Consider the following 20,972-nt stretch of genomic DNA (forward strand, 5'->3'; position numbering starts at 1 on the left):
GGTCAACCCATGAACCTGGAGGTCACGGTTCCATTCCCGGTAGGGGGCGTGCAGAAGGCAGCCTACTGATGATTGTCTCTTATCATTGATGTTTCTATCTATCTCTCTCCCTCTCCCTTCATCTCTCTGAAATCAGTAAAAACATATTAAAAAAAACCCCACAAAAATGAAAACTGAGACTTCCTACTAAAGGTAGAAGAATAAGAGGATGATTTCCCTGGCTGGTGTGGCTCAGTTGGTTGGAGCATTGTCCCATACACCAAAAGGTTGTGGGTTTGATTCCTGGTCAGGGCACATATGCAGGTAGCAATCAATCAATGTTTCTCTCTCACATTGATGTTTCTCTCTCTTTCTCTCTTTTTCTTTCCCTCTCTCTCCCCAATCACCTCTCCTTAAAACCAATAAGCATGGCCCTAACCAGTTTGGCTCAGTGGATAGAGTGTTGGCCTGCGGACTGAAGGGTCCCAGGTTCGATTCTGGTCAAGGGCATGTACCTTGGTTGCGGGCACATCCCCAGGAGGGGGTGTGCAGGAGGCAGCTGATCGATGTTTCTCTCTCATCGATGTTTCTAACTCTCTATCCCTCTCCCTTCCTCTCTGTAAAAAATCAATAAAATATATTTAAAAAAAAAAAAAAAAAAAAAAACCAATAAGCATGTTCTCAGGTGAGGGTTCATAAAACAATAAAAAAAAACAACAACCCTGCCATTTATGGAAAAAATATCCTCAGGTGAGGATTAACACCCTCCCTCCCTCACTCAGCCCAAAACCCTGCCATTAAAAATACCCACACAAACAAAAATGAGGATGATTGAAAAAGGGGTGATGTTCCTGCAGTGCTGTTTTAAATTGTCTGAATATTTTACCAAAACCATCTCACCTGCCTATGGGGAAACACGGCATTCAAACAGTTCATTTCACAAGTGGGGAAACTGAGACCCAGATGGGGAATAGAATTTCCCCAGGATGCTCATTTGGGGATTTAATCAAGTCATTGTAACCACGGGCGGGTCCTTGTAAGAGGGAAGTAGGAGGATCTAGTCAGAGATGATATGACCGCAGAAGCAGAGGTGAGTGCCGGCTTTGAAGACAGAAGGAGGCCACAAGCCAAGGAATGCGGGCAGCCTTAGAAGCTGTAAAGGCAAGGAAATGGATTTCCCTTAGAGCCTCCAGAAGGAACCAAGTCTTTGATTTGAGCCCCATAAGACCCATTCCAAACTTTTGACATCCCAAACTGTAACAATAAATTTGTGTTGTTTTAAACCACTGCATTTGTGGCAATTCGTTATAGCAGCAACAGAAAATAAATGTGCCGCTCAGTAAGTCCTCGGCAAAAAGATGAATGAGTGAAGAAGGCCTCCCAGGCACTCGAACGTCATGAGAGAGCTCTGCTGGCCTTGACACACTGTCACAGCATACCACTCTACTGCCAGCAGACTCAGCTCAGTTACTTTCTCTATTTTTAGGTCTCTCTGCGTTGTCTTGTTTCTCTTCCTGCCACCACCTACCAGCTTCCCTCACCCTGTACTCTGCTTATTTCTTGGTCAAACTGGTTTGGTCTTTATGTATACGTAGATTTATGAAATATATTGTTCTTTTCTCGTATTTTGTGTGTATATATTCCATCTCTCCCATAGTTTTTGTCCTAATCCTATCTGCTGAAGTTCTAGGGTCTAATCTCACCCTTATTTTGACCCTTGATTCCCAGCTCAAGGAAGATTTTTTCTCTCTGTGTTGTAATTTCACATTATATGAGTTCAAGGCCTCATTTTCTATCCTTGAATTTGCATTTCAACCCAAGACCCTTGCTTTCTGAGACCCACAGTACCTCCCTCCTCTGTAGTCACACTACCAGTTCATACTTGCTGGTTTGGTTTTCGGTTCCATTTTTGCTTTTTGGCCCCTGGGGATTTCCCTTACTTTCTTGTGAACTGAGTTACTTATTTGAAAGAATATCTCTTACCCAGAAGCTTCAGATGTTTTTGTAGTGAAAGGTACAATGTTTCAGGTTATCTAAATCTGCAATTGCCGGGAATAAACTGGCTTCCCTTTTCTTTTTTTAAAAAAAGTATATTTTATTGATTTTTTTACAGAGAGGAAGGGAGAGGGATAGAGAGTTAGAAACATCGATGAGAGAGAAACATTGATCAGCTGCCTCCTGCACACCTCCTGCTGGGGATGTGCCCGCAACCAAGGTACATGCCCTTGACCGGAATCGAACCTGGGACCCTTGAGTCCGCAGGCCGACGCTCTATCCACTGAGCCACACCGGTTAGGGCCCCTTTTCTTTTTTGGTATCTGTTCTCTACCTCCTAGCTCTGAGTATTCAGAGTTTCTGTTCTTCATGTCCCATTCTAGTCCTTCCTAGCTCATGTGTCCTTTATCCCTGAAGTTTCAAATCCTTTTATTAGCCAGTTGATTTACTCTACAGTTTTCTATTTAAATTCACCCCAAATGGAAATCTGACAAATCAACCTGTTTTCTGCCTGGCCCACTGTGTTGGTGCCCAGCCACCTCAGAAATCACTTCCCAGCCCCTGCATTGGCTGCCCTAGGAGCTGATGCCCATATCTGACCCAATCAGCTGTGGTGTGAGCAGAAGTGGCCAGTCACATGGTACCAAAGACCTCTGCCCTTCCTTTAGAAGGGCCTGTGGGTGGGACAAGCATCATGATTGATGTGTTCAGTGACTTATCCTTAACAGACTCTGCAATTCAGTTGATTAATAGTGTTTGTTTGTTTGTATTTCTGGTTTTTTTGTTTGTTTGTTTGTTTTTACCTAGAATCTTAATTTGGCTGATACATTCACCCCTGGCATACATATTGTTTTCATGCCACAACACATCCATTCCTGCGATGTTCCTACTCTATAATTACTAAATAATTAGGAGAGGGTTTATCCTTTTAAATAAGCTCACTGTCATCATTTTAAAACCTAACTTCATTTAAAAAAGACACTGTAATTCCAGGGCTGGGGTCAGCCAACCTTTAAAAGCCCTGAGACTGCCCTCGCCGCTTTGGCTCGGTGGATAGAGCGTCGGCCTGCGGACTGAAGGGTCCCAGGTTCGATTCTGGTCAAGGGCACGTACAATGGTTGCAGGCACATCCCCAGCAGGAGGTGTGCAGGAGGCAGCTGATCAATGTTTCTCTCTCATCAATGTTTCTGACTCTATCCCTCTCCCTTCCTCTCTGTAAAAAAATTAATAAAGTATATTAAAAAAAAGAAAGCCCTGAGACTCCATGTGATGGGATACAGCCAGTAAAACATAATGAATCTGCTCTATATGGACCAGTATCCTATATAATAAAAGCCTGATATGCTAAGTGTCCGGTCATCCAGTTGTCCATTCAACCAATCAAACCGTAATGTGCTAATGTTATGCTAAGGCTGCCCAACCACTTGCTGTGACGTGCACTGACCACTAGGGGGCAGACGCTCCGACTGGTAGGTTACCTTGCTCCTGGGGTCCAGCCTATTGGGACTGAGCGAGATGGACTGGACATGCCCTGGAGACCTCCCACAGTCCCTCCTGACTGGCCAACTTCCCGCATCCCTCCCTGGCTGATCATGCACCAGTGGGGTCCCTTGGCCTGACCTGTGCCCTCTCGCAATCCGGGACCCCTTGGGGGATGTCAGAGAGCCGGTTTCAGCCCAATCCCGCAGGTCAGACTGAGGGACCCCACTGGTGCATGAATTCATGCACCAGGCCTCTAGTAAATCATAAATAACAAAAGTCGGAGTAAAGCAATGCATATAGTATGCCATTATTTGAGTTACTAAAATTTATGTAAATGCATATATGAGTGTTTATTTGTAAATGCATCTTTTAAATAACACCTACGAAATTGGGAATAGTGGTTGCCTGAGAGACGTCTTGGTTGGCTGAGGGACTTTACCTAGTATTGCCTTTGTAGAATTTAAAAAGAAAGAAAAAAGAAAGGAAGGAAGGAAGGGAGGGAGGGAGGGAGGGAGGGAGGGAGGAAGGAAAAGAGGAGGAAGGGAGAGAAGTGTAATAAAAGTCACCGAGCCAAGGTGGGAAGATTTTGCTGAAGAGCAGCTCATCTTCAAATTTATCCCTCTCTATAGGAGAAGGGGTGAGGATTAAACTGGTTCCTCAGAGCTGCCATCTCAGAAACCAATGACTTCCCACTGGCAGCATGTCCCACTTCTCACTTGAATTTGTACTTGAGCGGGAGGGGTATTTGGTTCTCAGTTCTGTATACTAAGCCTCGAAAAAAGGTTTGAGGTTATGAAATAGAATGTGGAGTCCAAACAAGACACCTTCCTGCTCCATACCTTTAAGCATTTGACTGTAAATCACAGTGACAAATACATTTCACATTGTGATTCAGTATTCACACTTCTATATATACTTGAGATAAAAATTTAAGAAACAACACATACTATGTGAGATCCACTCAGCTATCTGGTAAAATTCCATTACAGTTTTTTTAAAAAAATTGGCAGCCTTGCTGGTGTGGCTCAGTTGGTTGGGCTTTGTCCTTTGCACCCAAAGGTTGCTGGTTCGACTCCCAGTTAGGGCACATTCTTGGGTTGTGGGCTTGATCCTGGTAGGGAGCATGCAGGAGGCAGCCAATCGATGTGCTCTCACATTGATGCTTATCTCTCCTTCTCCTTTCCTCACTCTCTAAAAATCAATAGAAAAATATTAGAAATAGTGGGAAAATTCCATGGCGTTAATTTCTAGACCACACCTGGTACTGACATGTGCAAAACAGCATTGTCTCATGAAGCCAACTCCAGGATTACCTTTTGGAGACACCTGATTTGGCCATCTTCAAGGATGTCCTTTCACATCGGAACCAAAATACTCCATCCAGCCTTGGAGATTCTTCCGTTTCGAGACACTGAGCTGCCTTGATCCCAAACACTGTCACCGTTAAACAACAATTTTGTCTCCTCCCTTTGGCCCCCTCTAGTCTGATCCCTCTGCTAGTGATGGGGAGACCCTCAGCTTGACATCACTGAGCTCATTTAGAAAGAGTTCGTTCAAGAGATCTCTACTTTCTTCTTTATATTTTGTGATTACTACCGGTAGTACCTGCTAACACATTGCTTTTAAGAGAGAGGTACAAGGAAATTCATTGTAAAAGTAAAGATAGGAAACAACCTGAATGTCTAATAACATCCTCAGACTTATAACAGTTGTTTAAAAAAGCAGGACAGCTTTCTATGAACTTTATCCCAAGGTCCTTATGGTACAATTTCCATGATACATAATTAAGTGATGAAACCAGGGGCAAAACTTTGTGGATGGTATGCTCTCTGTTTGTATAAGAAGCAACACACGAATGAGGTTGTGTAGGCATAGAATATCCCTGGGCCATAGCTGGTTTGGCTAAGTGGATAGAATGTTGGCCTGCAGACGGAGGATCCAGGGTTCGATTCTGGTCAAGGACACGTATCTCGGTTGCAGGCTCCTCTCCAGCCCGGGCCCTGGTCAGGGCGTGTGCAGGAGGCAAACAATCAATATCTTGCTCTCACAGTGATATTTCTTTCTTTCCCTCTCTCTTCCACTCTCTCTAAAAATCAATGGAAAAATATCCTTGGGTGGGGATTAAACAAAAAAATGAATATCCCTAGGAGACAAGTAAGAAAATAATGATAGTGTTGTCCCCAGAAACAGGAGGATTAGGAAACAGCAGTGGGGAGGAAGTTATTTTTCACTGTTTACTTTTTAAAAAACCACCTTTTGAATTGCTACCATTATTTTTTAATTTTTCCTTTTCATATCTCTGAACAAGATATGAAAATTATAATTTCACATTTGCATTAACCACAATGAGAACTTAAAAAAATAAAAAGCTTTAGTGAGATATGATTCACAAACCATGAAATTCATCCTTTTGAAGTGTACACATCAGTGCTTTTTTTTTTTTAGCATATCTGCAGTCACGTAACCATTATCACTAATTTCAGAATAGTTTTAAAAAATGTTTTATTGATTTTTAGAGAGAGAAGGGAGAGGGGTAGAGAGATAGAAGCATCGATGAGACAGAAACATCATTGATCAGCTGTCTTCTGCATGCCCCCTACTGAGGGTGGAATCTGAAACCTGGGCATGTGCCCTGACTGGGAATCGAACCCGTGACCTCTTGGTTTCTGGGTCGATGCTCAATTGCTGAGCCACCCCGGCCAAGCTGAATGGAATTATATAATATGTAACTGGCTTCTTTTGCTTAGCCTGATGTTTGTTTTTTAAAAATCCTCATCTGAGGATATGTTTTATTAATTTTTATTTTTTATTTCAGAGAGAGGAAGTGAGAGAGAGAGAAAGAGGGATAGAAACATCAATGATGAGAGAGAATCATTGATTAGCTGCCTCCTGCTTGCCCCTCATTGGTGACTGAGCCCACAACCCAGGCATGTGCCCTGCTCAGGAATCAAACCTGGACCTCCTGGTTCATGGGTTGACACTCAACCACTGAACAACACAGGCCAGCCTGCTTTGCCTGATGTTTTAAAGGTTCACCCATGTTATAGCATGTATCAGTACGTCACTCTTTTTTATTGCATAATAATATTCCACTGTATGACCAGACCACATTTATTTAATAATTCATCAGTTGATGGTCATTTGGATTGTTTCCACTTTTTTGTATATTATAAATAATGTCTCTGTGAACATTTCTGAGCAGGCTTTTGTTTTGACATACGTTTTAAATTCTTTTGGGTATATACCTAGGAATGAAATTGCTGGGTCATATGGCAGCTCTATGTTTAACATTTTGAAGATCTGCCAGTCTGTTTTCCAAAATGGCTGCACCTTTTTACAGTCCTACCAGCAACGTATGAGAGTTCCATTTCTCCTCATCCTTGCCAACACCTTAAAAACCTTTTTTTAGCCTTCTGCAATGGGTTCTTTTGAAGCATTTGGGAGGAAATTATTTTTCCCCAAAGCAAATGCATTTAATAAATAAGTCTCAGAAAGAAAAGAAGCAAGTGACTGGGCTTAAAATTCTTCCAACTGTGGAGAGTTATTTGCAGGTTGTAGGGATGGGCAAGTCTGTTGCAGCCAGCCCAGGTGCCAATTCCAGCTGGCTCCTGTGCCACCTCTGGCACAAAAATCACAGGTTGCCAAATCCTGATCTAGGTTTCAAGCAAGAGGCATGAACACAGCTACTCCGGGTTGAAAGGCTCAGGTTGCTTTTTACTACCGAAAATTTGCCTCAAATGTGATTCTTTGCAGAGGTGTTTCCCCCTTCTAAGCAAAGCAATAAATACAGCATTCATTGGTTTGAAATCTCTTCTTGTCTGTCTGTGTGTCTGACGCCCTGTCAGCTGTGTGTCCTACCCAGGGAATGGAATAGTTCAGAGTACAGCTCGGGGGTGGAGCCCAGACCAGTGCCAGCTCATTTTCAGATGAGGTATTCGGGAACAGCGTTTTAGCCAGGTGCAGGGTTTAGGTCCACCTGAGCAGCCTATTTTCACTTGCAGGGAAATTTCAGATTGTAATAACGATAATGAGGCAAAATGGAGGGGAAAGGAGGAAATTGTTACTAACCTTTGGCTATTAATCCCTGCAAACCCCACGTTCGAAACTGCCATACATAATCATTATTAACATTTATGGAGGGTGTACTTTGTGCTTGACATCGTGCTTAGAGCTTTCAGTATTGTTTTATTTAACCCTCATTATACAGTAGCCCTGTGAAATAGGTATTTTTATTGTGGTTCCCACTTTAGGAAATGGAGGCACAGGAAGTTTAAGTCTCCAGCCATTAGCGCACAGGGTTAGAAGCAGCATAGCCAGCTGAGCAGGTCAGGCAGTAAGTGCCAAAGGCCACACTCGTAACCACTAGGCGACATCGTAAGAGAGCGAAGGATGCAGGGGACTGTGAGAGGCGCAGGGGCAGAAGCAGAGCCATTGGGCTGGACCAGACTATTGAGAAGCATTCACTCATCCACTCATGGCTGAGGTGGTAAATGCTTGGGTTCCCAGATTCCCTTGCAGCTAGGGGCAACATTGTAGACCATATTTCCACTATTATGGGAAGTAAGGGGACATTTGCTTTGGCAATAGGAGGCAGTAAGGGGAAAGGGGAAATTTTGGGAAACAGTTTTATATCTTAAAAAAAAAAAGGGAGAGATACAGTGTCTTTCTTGACACCTATTCACTCTTCTGCTTCTTGTATGTGGACTCAATTGTGATGCTTCAGCTGTGGCAGCCATCTTGCATCCATGAGGCTATAAACTAAGGACAGAAAACCAAGAGGCTGGAGATGGTGGAGCAGAAGGTCCTTGATGAGCACACTAATGTCTTTGTTGTTTTATGTGTCTGTGGAGAGGCAGGAAAGTATAATGGTTAAGAATATGAGCTTGTGAGTCTGGGTTTATATCCTGACTGTAGCACTTAGTAGCTCATACCCTTGGGTCAGTTATTTGTTCAATGCCTCCATTTACTCAACTGTCAAATGGAGAGATAAAAGATCCACGGCAGAAAACTTGCAAGAATAATGCAGGAAACACCTGTGTACCCTGAACCCAGCTTTACTAATTGATAAAAGTTTGCCACATTTGCTTACATGCACCTGTATTCCCCCCACCCCCACCTGAATTATTTGAGAGTAAATTTAATTTGTAGGTACATTGGTTAGTTAGCATTATTGGTCTGGTAACCTGTTACTTGCATATACAACATGTGACCCAAACAAAACCATTTGGACAAATTCCTTTTTTTTTAATTTGAATCTTGAGATAGAGTGATGAGAAGATAGAATTAATGTGATTGATCTTCTCTAGATTTACTGCTGGTCCCAGATAAAATATTCAGGATCTTCTTTTCTTCTAAATTCAAACATCTCTGGATCTGGTTCTCCAGTTTTCCCTTTGATTATATTAGTTCCTGCATATAATTTTACTACATTCTAGAGTCTATTGTTGTTGCTTGCAAACCAAGAACCCTTGAAGAAGTGAGTACTCATCCTGGGAGCATGAAGTAGAGACTTTGTGCAATCGGAGATGTTGTAGATAGAATTCCTTTATTTTTGGAGAGTTTTAGCTAGGTGACCTTCTAATCCCATCCTCACAGAGTGTCTCCTAGGCCAAGCCAGTTTACTGAGGTAATTTCAAAATTTGACTACTCTCCCTATCTGTTGACAGTTCTCAAACATAGTTTAACAAAAGTCCACAATTTTGTAGAGTGTTTCAGTTATCAATTGCTGCATAACAAACCATTGAAGAACTTAGTGGGTTAAAGAACAACCATTTTACTATATCTCATGATATTGTAGGTTGATTGGGCCCAGTGGGTGGTTCTTTCATTCCATTGGGGAAGCCGCCCATTGTCTCCACTAGCGGAGAGTTGTGGACAAGGAACCCGGAAGGCTGGAGACCTTGAGCTCTGGCAAAGGTCGGCGCCATACACCCACTGTCTGGTGGAGACAAAGGGAGCTGAAGCAACTTCCACCTTTTGGTCTTATGTAAATCCTTGCTGATAGGCTATCACCGAGCTATTATTGGAATTGCCTGCCTAAGGGCTATGGGTGTATCCCAAACCTGAATAAAAGGGATGGCAAGGCCAGAGCAAAACGGAGTCCTTCCTTGGGCTTCCACCTGGCCCCCAATTTCCAAATTAGTATTTCTTATCTTGTCTCTTTCATTTGCCCACAGCCTCCTCCAGAGCCTGAACCGGAACCCTGAACCACGCGGGACGTGGGACACTCGCAGTTCCAGATATTGTTGGTGGAGGCTGCAGTTACTTGAGGCCTCTAGGGACTGGAATGTGCAAGAAGATGGACTCATTGGAGTGTTCAAGAAGGCTGGGAGTTACTTACTGGCCCTTTCCTGGCATCTTAGCTGGGGCTCTCCACTGGAGTGCCTTAATTTTACTCCATGTTGCCTCTCCATGTGACCCCGTATTCTACTAGCATGGCAGCTGGGTTCCAGAGGAAGAAAGTGGCTTGAAAGTCCCATCATATAATTTCACCCTTTCCATTGGTTAAACAGTCACAGTTCAATCCCAGTTCAAGGGAGAGGAAATAAAATTTACCTCTTGATGGAGGAGTAGCTCATGCAAACGGGGAAAAAGGAATGAAAGCAGGCATCTTCACAGACTATTTAGTAGACAGTGTCACTCATCAGGCTTAGATTTTAAGTCTAGAGTAGTGTTTCCCAGATGTCATTCAGTTTGGGATAATGTGCAGATTCTATTAAAACTGCCAAAGTCAGCACAGAAGTTGCTTCCTCCTGGAAGCCTTCTCTGACACCCCTTGCATTAGAGGTCTGTCCTTGGGTCTCCAATGACTTGTAAATGTATGTATATATGTATGTATTTATTATTAATATCAGTTACATTTTATGTGAACATATGTACAAATATTAATAGAATTAATAAATGGATTTTCTTTCTTCTTTCCTTCTCTTTTTCCTCCTTCTTTCTTTTTTTTCACAAATATTTATGAAGTGCCTCTAATAGGCCAGACACTCATCTAGGTGCTGGAGACACTGCATGAAGTAAACAAATTCCCTGCCCCTCTGGAGCTTTTAGTCTAGACAGGGAGCTGGACAATTACTAAGCTCTGTAGTGGGTGCAAACACTACATCTGAGAACAAAAGAGACAAAAATCTCACCTTCATGGAGCTTTCATTCCAGTGAGAAAAAGAGATAATAAATACCATAAACAAAAATATACAGTGTTTTCAATGTTAAAGAGTGCTATGAAGAGAAATGAAACAGGGAAGGGGGCTAGGGAAAGCTGGGATTGGAGTGGGTGGGAACTTAAAATAGAAATTAGGGAAGGCCTCAGGAAGATGTGACATTTGGACAATGACCACGGGGAAATGAGGAACTGAGAGGCTGGGATTTTCTGGGGAAAAAAAATCTGAAGCCAGAGTACTAGGCATGTGGGAGGGACCCCAAAGAGTCACTCACAGTAGTGAGTGGACACGGAGTGGGTGATGAGCTTAGAAAGGGAAGGGGTGGGGAGAGAGAGGTTGGGTGGGGCTTAATTGCAAAGGTTTTGGAGGAGAGACATTAAGTGACTTGGTTTTTACCAAGGTTCTTCTGATTGCTATGTTGAGAATAGATTCCAGGAGGTAAAGGGGGGAATGGAAGGAAGCAGGGAGCAGTGAGGAAGCTATTGCAATAGCCCAGGTGGGAAATGATAGTGGTGGAGCTAGTAAGTGGTTATTTATTTATTCTATTCAGACTCAAGACATTTAATATTGATTCAATGTTATTATCTTATATATAGTCCATATTAAAATCCCCCCAAAGTCCTTTTTATATAAAAAGCTCCCAAACCTGGATCCAGTCAAGGCTCTCATACTGCATTTGGTTTCCATCTCTTTCATAGGTGTTTTGTAGCATGTGCCACGTTCTGGATTTGTCTGATTGTTTTTTCATAGTTAGGTTCAGTTTAGCTGTGTGTGTGTGTGTGTGTGACAAGAATACTACAGGGTGGCATTATGCCTTCCCCATTGCATCATATCAGGAGACACATAATGTCAGTTTGATCCATTATTGGTGACGGTAAGTGATGGTGATTGCCCACTTGGTTCAGGTGGTGTCTGAATTAACAGGATCTCTCCACAGTAAAGCAAGCTGTTCCCCTGTTGTGAGAAGTACTCCGTGGCATGATACTTCGGGACTGAATATATAGTAAATACCCTATAGCCCAACAAGCTTTCACCCAGTAACTTTAGCATTTATTGAACAGCTTCGTGGCTTCTGACCATGAGTCTCATTTTGCTCCTCTGAACAATGAGGGTAACAGTGGTCCTAAGGGACGTTCGTTTTCAGGATCAGTGCTTGCACACAATAAATGCTCCATAAGTATCATATATTACTGAACGAAAGTAAGTATGAAAAAATTAGAGGAAGGGTAGGGTTGCACTCCATTTCCCCCGACCCCGCCGCGGCTCCCTGGTGGTGAGCGAGCGAAAGCCCGCCGAGGGTCCACACGGCCACGCCCTCGCGCCGCGGAAGCCGCGGGCAGGGACACCCGGAGCCCAGGCCGCGCAAGGCCCCCTGGGACCGGTAGTGCTGGGCGTGGCCCCGGGACTACATATCCCGGCGGCCCCCGCGCCGAGGTTTCAGCCGCTGGCTCCTCAGCTCTACCACAGCGACGGCGGCAGCCGCGGCGGCTGAATCGGTGGTAGCGGCGGAGGAGGCGGCGGCGGCTGTGGCGGCTGCGGGCTGAGCAGCGAGTTTCCGATTTAAAGCTGAGCTGCGAGGAAAATGGCGGCGGATGGTGAGTGGAGATAAAGGAAGAGCAGCAGCGGGCGAGGGGCTGGAGTGCAAGGCGGAGGGAAGAGGGCGAGTCCCCGGGGCTGCTGCGCGAGCCGGCGGCTTCGGCTCCCGGAGGCGCTGAGGGGCGCGCCGAGCGGGGGGCGCTCTGAGAGAGTTTTGGGGTGTTGGGGCCGCGCTGCTTCCCCGCAGCCCGGGAGCAGCCGGAGGAGGGAAGTCAAAGCTGGGCGGCACCCGGCTTGGGGGTCCGAGGGGGTCCCCGCAGGGAGGGGGTCTCCCCGAGGAGTTTGGGGGGCACCGCGGGGGCCCACTTTACCCCCTCCTGTCCTTAAAGTTTTATCTTCCTATTTCCTCCCAGCCCTTGAGGGCGGCTTTGGAAGCTGCCCGCGTCCCCTTCTCCCCGCTGCCGTGGCCCCTTCGGGGGAACTAGGGGGCGGGGGCAGCGCACAGACCTCGCCGACCCCCACCCAGCCTCCCAGTCGTGCTGAGGATGGGGCCGGATTTTGTGGCTGTGTTTACTCCTGCACCCGGGCGTTTTTAATATTTTACACGAATTGTCTGCGGAATTTCCATTTTGGGCACGGGTAGGTAGGTTCTCGGCAGTTTTCTCTGTAAAAAGGCATTTTGCTACCTCTGGTGTGAAGGCTGGGAAATGGCAAGTGGGAAGTTGGTGGGTACATTTCTGGTTTGGCTGTCTTTATTATTACTACCCCCCCCCTCCTCCTTGTCCCTTCTTATGGACATTGATGCAGTTCGTAGTGATTTAAATAAACTGTTCGTCTTGCGCATGTCTTTAAAAAAACCACGAGTCGTTGGAAGGCGTAGTTGCTTCCCAGGCAGCTTGAGGGCACTCGGGGTGGAAAGTTAACCAACAGAGCACTTGTCAGAGGGAGAGAGCATCGTCTCCAGATCTCACTTAGCTGGGAGTTCGGGATTCCCAAATGGAATGACACGAAAGGTATGCGATTCTCTCGAAGTCAAAACTTTCCTCCGCACCCCCCCCGCCCCCCGAATGCGAAGACTTCCTTTTTGCAGTTTTTGAGCAGCGCTTCAAAGCCAAGCTGTTTTTGTTATTAAGCCTGCACCATAATGAAACAGGAAGGCGAGTACCAGCTGGCTTGCTGCAGTGGTTTTAAATGGAGTTGAAGGAGATGAGTGAGAGTGGTCGTAGTGTGGAGTGAGACTGCTGCATCTACTTGGTTTAAAATGCCTGGCCTCCTGACTGGTCCCTGGCTGCGAGCAAGCTTCACTGCTTGTTACAGCAGGTTGTTTAGAGGATAATGGGGGGAAATCACGGGTCTTCAGTGAATGCCGCATAAACTAAAATGTTAAATGGAAAGCCTTAAGTTTGTGAACTGCTTGTTCTGATTATTGCTTGTTTATTTAGAATAGGTTATATCAGGTATGATACCCACCTGGAAAGGCACAAAACATTGAGAAATGAGTCTCTCTCCTACTCTACCCTCTCCCCCGCCCCCCTCCTACTCCCCCCAGGCAATCACTTACTGGTTTTTAGAATATCCTTGGCTTTTGGGAAAATTATTTTAAGGTTTTCATTAGAAACACACCCCTGTTGAATACCAAAAAGCAGGGAAATAAAATGAGCAGAAGAAAAGGAAAATGGGTGGGAATGCTGTTTTCTTTTTACCATTTAAAAAAACGTTGATAGCTATTAGAACTTAGTGTTTATGTTGCCTTATCTACTGACACCCTTAAAGAAATAACAATCTCTGTGGCTTGAGGATGAAGAATCCTGCTGGGTTCATTGTTTGTATGTAAGACGAAGCCTCTCTAACATGTAAAATGATATTGAACACTATAGCTCCTGTCACTGGAGGTTGCTTCAGGTTCTGCATTTAAATGAGCAGCAATCTAGATTGCCTGTGATCCTAAATTATAGGGCTATTTTATGTATTGATAGAAATGACTTAATTGTTCAATCAGCATTTAAAAAAGCATATGCCAGCTTCTGGCATATAGAAGTACATTTTGGATGTGAGGATTGTGGACTAAGTGGGAGGATGTAATGTTTCTAGAGCAGTTATAGGAAATGTTTCTGCTATAAAATATTCCTTAACTATAGAGGCTTTGAAAATGCAGAACAACTCCAGCATAATTAACAGGATTTATATTTTTATGTTTTAGAATGGTGGTTTTGAATTTACCGACACTAACAACCCATTAAAAAATTTCAGTGATATTAGAGTTTCAAGTATTAAGGGTTATATTAAATAATTTTATTACATTTTGAAAGCGAGGCTATTGTACATTTTCCCCTCTGTAGAAGAATTATTTCTATAATTCACCTCCCACCCCCTATGCAGATAAGTTAGAATTCATTCAGTAAGGAGTGAGTGTACTTACTGTTGGACCTTGTACCCCTTTTCTAGGAGACATGCAAATTAAAAATAGTTCTTGAAATGGTTACTGTCTTCTTGACTGATCTTTTTAAATAAACTTCCGTACTGTCAGCGACATACTAAAGATACATTTTCTATCTATCTATACTAATAAAAGGGTAATATGCTAATTAGACTGGGAGACCTTCTGGGAGACCTTCCAGATGTCCTTCCAGACAAAGTCATGGTGGCAGGGCTGAGGCAGAGGTGGTTAGGGGCGATCAGGCCAGGAGGGGAGGTCAGTTGGGGATGATCAGGCCAGCAGCAGGGGCGGGCAGTTGGGGGCGAGCAGGCCAGCAGGCAAGAGTGGTTAGGGGCGATCAGGCAGGCAGGTGAGCGGTTAGGAGTCAGTGGTCCTGGATTGTGAGAGGGATGTCTGACTGCCAGTTTAGGCCCTGTGGGATAGGGCCTAAACCGGCAGTCGGACATCCCCCTAGGGGTCCCAGATTGGAGAGGGTGCAGGCCGTGCTGAGGGACACCCGCCCGCATGAATTTTGTGCAATGGTCCACTAGTATATATATATTTTCAGTCTTTCGTGCATTAGCAGTATGTTTTTAGAATAGTACTTTTTAACTTGAAGACTACTTTTTTTTTAACATTTATTCATTTCAGAGAGGAAGGAAGAGGGAGAGAGATGGAAACATCAATGATGAGAGAGAATCATCGCTCGGCTGCCTCCCGCAAGCCCCCCACTGGGGATTGAGCCCACAACCCGGGCACGTGCCCTTTACCGGAATCAAACCTGGGACCTTTCAGTTCGCAGGCTGATGCTCTATCCACTGAGCCAAACTGGCTAGGGCAGTGGTCGGCAAACTCATTGGTCAACAGAGCGGCAAACCGCGGCTCTCGAGCCGCAGTTTGCCAACCACTGGGCTAGGCCAAGAATACTTTGTTTTTTTTTTTATGTTTTTTTTTAATTTATTTTTTTTAAATATATATTTTATTGATTTTTTACAGAGAGGAAGGGAGAGGGATAGAGAGTTAGAAACATCGATCAGCTGCCTCTTGCACACCCCCTACTGGGGATGTGCCCGCAACCAAGGTACATGCCCTTGACCAGAATCGAACCTGGGACCCTTTAGTCCGCAGGCCGATGCTCTATCCATTGAGCCAAACCAGTTAGGGCAAGAATACTTTGTTTTTGAGAAGTCTTTTTTTATGCCGAAACCGGTTTGGCTCAGTGGATAGAGCGTCGGCCTGCGGACTGAAGGGTCCCGGGTTTGACTCCGGTCAAGGGCATGTGCCTTGGTTGCGGGCACATCCCCAGTGGGAGGTGTGCAGGAGGCAGCTGATTGATGTTTCTCTCTCATCGATGTTTCTAGCTCTCTATCCCTCTCCCTTCCTCTCTGTAAAATATCAATAAAATATATTTTAAAAAAAAAAAGAAGTCTTTTAAAAGAATGATTTAAGAAATTATTATTTTTGTTTTGACAATAGGGTAAGATAAAAAAACCCCACAAAACACCTATTATTATCCTGTCTTAATTGGTATTAAAATAAATGGCTTTAGGTTTTTTTATTTTTTTATATTTTTAAAAGCTGTATAATTTCAAGCCTTGGCCAGAGGATGTAGGACTACTTTTGAAAACTTTCAATTTGTTGCAAATTTGGAATTAATATAACCTGCAGTTATTTGTCAACACAGCAAAGGTACCACAATTTTTACTCTCTTAATCATGATTGAAGAGGTACTGCAGTTTCTCATAGGTTAAACCAGAGAGGACCTGTCCCAGCTTGTTTGAATTTATTATACTTAGTAGTGAAGAATATTCACTATATGCATTATTGAGTGGTTAAAGCTTTGGGAGCAGAAAATTTGTGTTGGAAATGGATGTTAACTTTTCTTTTTCCCCATAGTTCAGGTGAAAGAAATGGGTGACATTGTATTAGTTTAGATCCTTAAGAGAACAGCATTGAGATTGAGTGCTGAAGTAAAATGTAGTTATTTTCTTCCATTCTGAGTGCTTTTTGGGGTGGGGGGATTACAAAATGAACATTTCACAGTTAAAGTAGAGGAGGTACTCTATTGTAATGAGACTTAACTTCTTCACTTTGTTAATGTTTGCTAGGTAAATTCATTTGGTCCATTTAGTTTTTTGACAGGGTTTCTGGGAGAGGATTATTTTGGTTTAAGGATGCAATTTATCCAGAGCCTAACCTTATTTTCAGCCCCGTAACAAATAAATGATGGGTTTGACTTAAATTTAATCGCCTTTCCCTTTTTTACCTTCTGGTGGAGAGATGTTAAATGAAGAGGAAAATGGCCAGAAGATACACAGCAGGAGTAGAAAAGGGAAGATGTGCAGTGTCTTGGAGGCTGGCGTATCCACAAACTGGATACTCTTCTTAGACTACATGCTGCCAGTTCCCAACTTTGTCAGCATTAACTCAGTTAGGTAGGTTCTGCCGACCTAGGCCAATTTATAGGGGGAGTAATAAAGGTTTATTTTAACTAACTAGTAAACTTTGTGGCCTAGAGGCAAAGGAAAGAAGTCTGACCTATCAGGCACACAGGTTTTACTATTTCCAAGAACATGCTAAGAGCAAATGAACTAGTCTTTTCTGTTTGTCCTTTGCCCCATTAGGGACATCTGTATCCTATCTTTTCTTTTCTGTTAATATTTTTTTTTTTTATAAATTTTATTGATTTTTTACAGAGAGGAAGGGAGAGGGATAGAGAGCCAGAAACATCGATGAGAGAGAAACATCAATCAGCCGCCTCCTGCACACCTCCCACTGGGGATGTGCCCGCAACCAAGGCACATGCCCTTGACCGGAATCGAACCCGGGACCCTTCAGTCCGCAGGCCGACGCTCTATACACTGAGCCAAACCAGCCAGGGCTGTTAATATTTTTTTATTGCTAAGTTCTAGGAAAGGGGAACTTTTTTTGGTCTGCTATTCACCTATGAAGGTATTACCTGAAATGTTGAATTTCCTTGGTTAGAGGCCATGAGGGTTATGAAGCGTCACTTTTTGGAGACTAGGTTGACTAGATTCCTGAATTTAACTCATCATCATCCACATCATGATGAAAAGGGAATATTGGCCTGGATATCACATAGTAATGGATAATCTACTGTTCCCTGGGGCTTTGCTTTTGGTAGCTGTGGCTTCTGAGCTGGAGTGGTAGATGGATAGAGGGGAAAGCACTGCAGAAGTCAGCATAATCCTCAATTAGGATAAGCCTCATGGTTAATTGAATGTTGAGTGTACAGGTTAAATCCCATTATAACAAACTCCAGGGGAGTAGCTAAATTATTTTGTTGTACTGGGATTGAGCTTTATTGAATACTGTTAAAAATAAATTAGTCTTTTTGTTTTTGTTAGAGATGTGGGAAAATTTTTATTTATTGTAACAATTTGACAAGTTGTTATTCATGAGCCAATGTGTTTCACCTTCATTTTAAATGCTTTCGCTTTTAAAAAGCAAAGAACCCATGTTGGACTGGGCAGACAGTTTATATACCCTCTCCCTCCAGTGGAATAGCTCCATTGGTTTATCTTAACAACTAAATAAGTTTATTAGTAAGTACTACTGCCACATCAAAGTGTGGTCAGAGGAAATGGGAATTTCCCCAGGTTTCCAGGTGGCTACTGCTGGTAATTTTTTCTGCCCTGACAACTTTTTAAAATAAACGAATGTACTTTATTTTAGTGTGAACTTTCCTTTGTGAGTAATAATTAATGTAGCTCTTTCTATTCAGCTCAATGTAGTTTGAGACCTTGAGATCTCTCTATGGTATTGTTAAAAAAACAAAACACTAATGGTACTATTATAGTCTTTAAGATACTTCCATATAAATATGAACATTTTCAGGAACATGATTAATATACATATGAGAAAATACTATTTTATGCTTGGCCAGAAATATATTCCTTTTGTTCTGTACTTTTAGATTGGTTTTGCCAGATTTCAGGCATTTACATCTCACTTTCATATCTAAGGCTAGCATTTTTATTTTGGGTAGAGTGTTTTGATTGGGTGCAGCAAGACATTTTGAAGTCATTCTTTTAAATACATGTTCCATGAAGGAGGGAAAAATCTGAAAGAAGGAATTTCAAACAACCCAAGCAGTGTTTTGAAAGTTCTCAGGTCTTAAGAATAATGACTGACTAGTAGGCAGGAAGCCTGCAGTTGTATTGTGGTATTGTTCCTCCATCTTATGCATTTGAGAACTTGAGTACAAAAGAAAAGAAAGCCTCGGGAGGGGAAAGAAAGGGTTTTAACCACAACAAAAAAAGGTGGTGGTGGGGGGACTTCTTGAGTAAATATTCTTTGCTTTTCTGTTTAAGTGAAATCTAAAGCCAAATTATTTTTACTTTTAGAGGAAATGTTGTTTATCATAATCTAAATGTCTTAAACCGACATTTTTATAAATGAGAATTGTTGTTATTGGTGGAAAGAGCAGCGTGAACTGTTTTAAAACAGAACTTAAAAATAAAAGTCCACATATGAAAACCTTTAAATATTTTCCTCCTTTGTTACCTAGTCAGTATTATTTGTTAACTTGTTACTTTGAAAAGAATACTTATCAGTTAAGAAGTGAAGAGTTGAGAATGATTTGTGAGCTTGTACTATAAGGTTTGTGCAAATCAGTCTTTTTTTTTAGATTTATAAAATAAAGGGATGGAATATGCTATCTTCCAAAGTTTCTTATATTAGTTGTGCAGAATTTTAATTTATATTTTGGTCAAGCATTAAGTGGATTAAGCTTTGTATACTAGATAATCATGTAAAGATGCAGGTTGCTGTGCTGATTCATGAGTTTGGGGACAGGATGACTTTGAGTTCCTGACTTCACCATAGTATATATCCTATGAGCTGCAAAAATGTGTGTGTGCTTGCCTGAGAAGACAGGGAAGGAGGAGGGGGGAGGGAGAGAGGGAAGGAGGGAGAGACAGAGACAGAGACACAGAGACACAGAGAGAGGTGTATTCAATATCTTCCTCCTGTTTTAAGAAAGTGAAGTAATATTTTATTTACTCTCAGTAAAGCTGTCATCAGTGAAATTATTACCAAATTTAAGTCACTCTGTAGAATAGCTGTATCAGCTTGATTTTGTTTCCAGATTGAAATTTGGCAACTTTATTTGAAAATGTTTTAAGGATTACCCAGTGTTCTCTTCACTAAATTGTGCCTTTAGTCTATACACTCTCTGCTCCATCCAAGCTCATTTCTTTCCTTATTTACCTGCCTGGTGGTTGTGTTTTATGACCATACTTTTATCCCAGCCAAGGTAGTTGACTCCCTTGCTGTCAGAGCAAGTACTTAATTGCATCTGGGAAAATCTAACTTCACCAGTGAGAAAAATAACTCCTCACACAGGTTGCATCCATTTAAGGATCAGTGGTATCTTCTTCATATAATAAGACAGGACTTATTACTATATTGAGTTTTAAAAATCATTTCAGAAATCAATAAAATGAATTCAGAAAGCTGCTTTCAAAGTGCATAGCCATATCTAGAATGGTGGAAGCCTTAGGTGTATTGAACCCAAATTAGGCAAACCTGAAATTGTGAACTTTCACCAATAACCTTCAGTCTTCCCCACCTTTTCCTCTGAGAGTACAAAATAGCTCCCACATGTACCTTTTTACACTGACTTCATACCACCATCTCTTAGCCATGGGGCCATAAGCTTTCAGTCCTCTTTAATTTGCTATTGCTTGGCTGTTGCCTACTCCCATATACATATACATACTTAATGTTTATTAAGATTTTACTGTGTAAGGCACTGTGAGAATTAAAAAGGTTTTGACCTCCAAGTGTATACAATCAAGTGCTCACATCACTTCAGTATAAGGCAGTGTGTTTTGCCTATTAGAGATTCTGGAGAAATTCAGAGGAGAAAAGGACTACCTCTGACTGGGTAATCAGGATGCAGGACTTTGAAAAATGAATAAGATTTTAATATGGAAAGAAATCATTAGCAACAGCACGGAAGTAAGACATTTCAAGACTTGGTCATGTAACTATTCAGTGAATGCTGAGTGAGTGATGGTATTGAATAAAATGGTTTTGTTTTTGTAGAATCCTATTAATACATTTTTTCCCTAGTATTCTATACTTCTGCCAGTTTAATATTATTAAACATCATTTGAGGACATATTTTTGCTTAAAAATCTTTAGAGTACAACCCAAATTCCATCATCTAATATTCAGCTCTTATCACAGTCTTTTTTTTTTTTTTTAAATCAGTCTTTTCCATTTTTGCTGCCCATTGTTTCAGTAATGCTGATTTTTTTCTGCTGCTTCTCCTTGTTATCTTGGTCTGATCATTAAGGTCCAGCTCAGATCCTGTTTCATTTAAATAAATTTCCCAGACCACAACTGAAAATATTCTTGTTGCCTGTTATGAA

The 20,972-nt window shown here is 42.5% G+C and overlaps 1 protein-coding gene across 2 annotated transcripts in view; it reads left to right on the top strand.

The window, feature by feature from the left end:
• The first annotated feature begins 12,079 nt into the window (after positions 1-12,079).
• NCOA3 (nuclear receptor coactivator 3) overlaps positions 12,080-20,972 on the top strand; it is a 107,381-nt gene continuing 98,488 nt past the window's right edge. For both annotated transcript variants that reach the window (XM_080685554.1, XM_080685553.1), the window contains exon 1: positions 12,080-12,214. The gene's annotated coding sequence lies outside the window, so the exon portion shown is untranslated. The remainder of the gene's footprint in view (positions 12,215-20,972) is intronic.

This window comes from Plecotus auritus (genome assembly GCF_963455305.1).
Source record: "Plecotus auritus genome assembly, chromosome: 8".
Lineage (NCBI taxonomy): Eukaryota > Metazoa > Chordata > Mammalia > Chiroptera > Vespertilionidae > Plecotus > Plecotus auritus.